At 46.7% G+C, this 4,415-nt stretch overlaps 1 pseudogene; it reads left to right on the top strand.

The window, feature by feature from the left end:
• Positions 1 to 2,617: 2,617 nt before the first annotated feature.
• Positions 2,618 to 2,709, top strand: LOC131276357 (U6 spliceosomal RNA; annotated as a pseudogene).
• Positions 2,710 to 4,415: the final 1,706 nt, after the last annotated feature.

The raw sequence follows: 4,415 nt of genomic DNA, 5'->3' as shown, positions 1-4,415 counted from the left end.
GCTGGAGCATGCCTTCATGCCGACACACATGTGCCGACCCCACATGGGCATGGGGTCAGGTTAGACACCAGAAATAGAGAAATGAATAAGGCCCTGCTTGTCTGGGAACCTGGTGTGATGGGCACAGAACAGTGTGACAAGTGCCACGTCAGAGCTAACTCTGCCAGGCCGTGGGTGGGAGGCTTTGGAGAAGGTTTCATCTAGAAGAGAAGGCCTGAGCCAATCTGGAGATTGCATAGTCAAGTGGTAGAGAGAGGTGGAGGGAAAAGCATTTCCTCCTGAGGGAACAGCCTGTGCTAAGAAGGAGAGGCATGAGGCCAATCTTGAAGAATTCCTCCAACTCTAACTCTTCAGTACTGGAGGATCACCATTAAGAGATGAAGAGGGGAGAAAGGGTGGGTATCTGGGGGTCAGTATCCCAGGTTCCAGGCTTCAGGGAGCCCATAGGAACCTTTCTAATATGAGAGTTTCTGAGTCAGTTCTTACTAGAGCCAAGAGAGCCCGTTAGGGATCTACCATCCAACAGACTCATTCTACAGTTGAGAACACTGAGGCAGGACCAGCCTCTTGCCCAAAGCCAGTCAGGCAATGTCAGAGCTGGACTGGGACCTGGTCTCCCCAGAGGTCCCAGGAGCCTGGCCCTGAGGCCACCGTCAGGGCATGAAGCATATTTCTTAGAATGTGCTGGACATTGTTCTGAGTTTCCTATCTCTCAACTCAGGGTAACCCTGTTCTACAGATGAGGCAGAGAGGCAGAGAGAGGTTCAGGAACTTGCCAAGGTCACACAGCCAGTCCCTGGGGACTCTGTGTCCTCTAGAATCCAGAACAGTCCTGAGTGCCTATTGTGAAAAACGACAGTGGGGATGGTCTTCTTTGGGGCTCAAGGCCAACTGGATAGAGCGGGGATTTACAGTCCAGCTGGGGAGACAGACACATAAAAGATCATTTCCTTGAGTGTGGGGAGAGGTCAGCCTGGGGCTGTAGGGAGAATTCCACAGGAAAGCTTCTTGGCTGAACCTCTAAGGAGGAATAAAAGTATCCAGAGGAAGAAGGGAAGGACGCTTAGGCACGGGGCCTGAGTGCACAGAACTGAGGGAACAGAAAGGAGCCTGGTCTACTGGGAACTGCACATGGGTCAGACTTTTGTCAGAGCAGACAGCAGGAAGTGGTGGGGTGTGAGGCTGAGAGGGGTTCAGGGGCCAGACTGAGGCTTTGGACCCTCTCCTGTGGGTACGGGGAGCCATGGAGGGCTTTAAGCAGGAGCTTCATGGGCAGGTTTTTGTTTTAAAAATGTCCCCCTGGCCCCACCCTCGACTCGGGCCTTGGGCCAGGCTTGGTGAGGCTGGGATAGGAGCGGACCTCTCTGCAAAACTCTCCTTCTGAGGGCTCCCTTGCTGTGTCCAGGTCCCAGCCTTTCTTGGCAGTTATGAGATGAAGCTGAGATTCGGAACAGGAAGAGCTGTGCTTGGTCGATCCCCTCCCGCCCCTTCTGTTCAAGTCTCTCAGGGAAGAGAAAAGGTCTTCAACAGAATTTAGCCCAGAGCAAGCCTTTGTGTGGATGAGACAAGTAGTTGCCTGTGGGAAAGAGAACTAATGGGACACTAAGGGAAGTTTTGAGTCAGTGTTTCCCCAGTACACAGCCCTGGAAGAGTCTGCTGGAGAAGGATCCATGACCCCTTATGCACTGCATCCCCACCAAACTATATTAAAGGCTCTGAGAAATCCTGCAATGGAAAACATCTTTTATGTTTTGTTTCACCCAGTGTTCTCCAAACCTTTTTATTTTTTTAGGAGGTACCAGGGATTAAACCCATAACCTTGTCCATGGGAAGCAGGCTGAGCTACATCTGTTTTCCTCTCCTCTCCAAACCTTTTTTTTTTTTTTAAGATTTATTTATTTCTGCCCACCTTGTTTGTGGACCCTGCTCATTATATGCTTTCTTTGTCTGCTCATCTTCTTTTTAGGAGGCACTGGGAACCAAACCCAGGAACTCCCATGTAGGAGGAAGGTGCCCAATTGCTTGAGCTCCCTCCCCTTCCTGCTTGCTGTCTCTTGTTGAGTTTCCTTGTTGTCTCTCTCATTTTGTCATTGTTGCATCATCTTGTCATGTCAGCTCACTCTGCCACCCTGTCGTGTCAGCTTGCTGTCTTGCTTGTCATCTTTAGGAGACCCTGGAACTAAGCCCAGGAACTCCCATATGGAGGTGGGGGCCCAACTGCTTGAGCCACATCCGCTTCCCTCTCCAAACCACTTTGATGTGAAGTCCTTTTTCTCTCTGAACACCAATGAACTTCCCTAGAAACTGGAGAGCAGCAGAACCCACTGGTCAGCGCTGGTATAGAAGAAAGAGCAACAGACCAGGAGTCAGAGGCTGGGGCAGGTAAAGTTCCCAACAGGGCACTCACTACGTCTCTGAGCCTCAGTTTCCTCCTGTTTCCTCCTGTTTGGCCATTGTCTTGTACATAATGTATGAACACACTGCCTCCCTGTAAAAGGACTGGGGAGCTTGTGTTTCCATCTTGGGGTAGCTAGTATGGGGCACAGGGCCTGGCACTGAATGATTGAGTGAATAAATGAATATATGAATGAGTGAAAGCCTAAAATGAAACTCAGCATTGCTTCAGCAGCACACCTACTAAAATTGGAATGATAAGTGTGGTCCCTGTGCAAGGATGATACACAAATTCATGAAGTCTTCCATATTTTTTTACAAAGTCCAGCATCCTGTCTTGATAAGAACACTTCAAAAGATAGGATTACAAGGAAACTTCCTCAAGACGATAAAACCCCCAGATATTGGTTCCTGTGAGGGCTAAAGAGACCCATGGGAGTTATGGTCATGGCCGATGGGGTTAACTACCAGGGCAGATGGCCCCTCTTTGGAAATGGTGTTTATGTGTGATGAATCTGGACTCAGATGGGATCTCCCTTCATAAGACTTTCATGCTAATGTGCTGGAGGTGCAGTTAATGTTGGGGTTTAAGATATATTTAGGGGATTTGAATCTCTGGACTGACAATGTGATAGCCAGGTCCTGAGCCTCAACAGACTCCAGCACCTACAATCTGATCTATTGGACTTACCACACTCAGCTAAGATGGAGTTGAAGAAGGCCAACCACCACACCATGGAGCCTAGAGTGATTACAACTGAAAATGGGAGGATTGCATCCAGCATCCATGTGGAATCTGAGCCTCCTCTTGACATAGAGGTGCAATGGACACAACCAATCCAATGTCCACATAGAAGAGGTGGCATTGGATTGGGAAAAGTGGACATGGTGGACGATGGGTATGGGGAAAGGCAGGAAGAGATGAGAGGTGGAGGCGTCTTTGGGACATGGAGCTGTCCTGGATGGTGCTTCAGAGGTAATCACCGGACATTGTAAATCCTCACAGGGCCCACTGGATGGAATGGAGGAGAGTATGGGCCATGATGTGGACCATTGACTATGAGGTGCAGAGGTACCCAAAGATGTACTTACCAAATCCAATGGATGTGTCATGATGATGGGAATGAGTGTTGTTGGGGGGGGGAGAGGGGGGTGGGGGGTGGGGCTGAGTGGGACCTCACATATATATTTTTAATGTAATATTATTACAAAGTCAATAAAAAAAAAAGGAAAAAAAAAGGCATATATGAAGAACCCACAGCTAACACCATACTCAATGGGAAAGGCTAAAGGCTTTCCCTCTGTGATCTGGAACAAGACAAGGATGCCCACTGTCACCGCTCTTATTTAACATTGTGCTCAAAGTACTTGCTCGAGCACTCAGGCAAGAAAAAGAAATAAAAGGCAGCCAAATTGGAAAGGAAGAAGTAAAAATTTCACTATTTGCAAATGACATGATCCTATATGTAGAAAGTCCAGAAAAATCTACAACAAAGCTTCTAGAGCTGATAAAACAGTTCAGTAAAGTGGCAGGATATGGGATCAACATGCAAAAATCAGTAGCATTTCTGTACACTAATAATGACCAATCTGAGGAAGAAATCAAGAAAAAATTCTATTTATACTAGCAACTAAAAGACTCAAATATCTAATAGCTAAGAATAGCCTTAACTAAGGATGTAAAGGATTTTAGATGACATTGCTAAAGGAAATCAAAGAAGACCTAAATAAATGGAAGAATATTCCATGTCATGGGTTGGAAGACTAAATATCATTAAGATGTTTATCCTACCCAAATTGACAGATTCAATACAATCCCAATAAAGGTTCTAACAACATTTTTTACTGAACTGAAAAAGCCAATTATCAAGTATATTTGGAAGGGTAAAGGGCCCCCAATAGCCAAAAACATTTTGAAAAGGAAAAACAAAACTGGAGGAATCACGCTACCTGACTTTAAATCATACTACCAAGCTACAGTGGATAAAACTGCATGGTATTGACACAAGGATAGACATTCT

The sequence above is a fragment of the Dasypus novemcinctus genome, chromosome 27 (assembly GCF_030445035.2).
Source record: "Dasypus novemcinctus isolate mDasNov1 chromosome 27, mDasNov1.1.hap2, whole genome shotgun sequence".
Classification (NCBI taxonomy): domain Eukaryota; kingdom Metazoa; phylum Chordata; class Mammalia; order Cingulata; family Dasypodidae; genus Dasypus; species Dasypus novemcinctus.
This window is presented reverse-complemented; position numbering and strand designations above follow the sequence as displayed.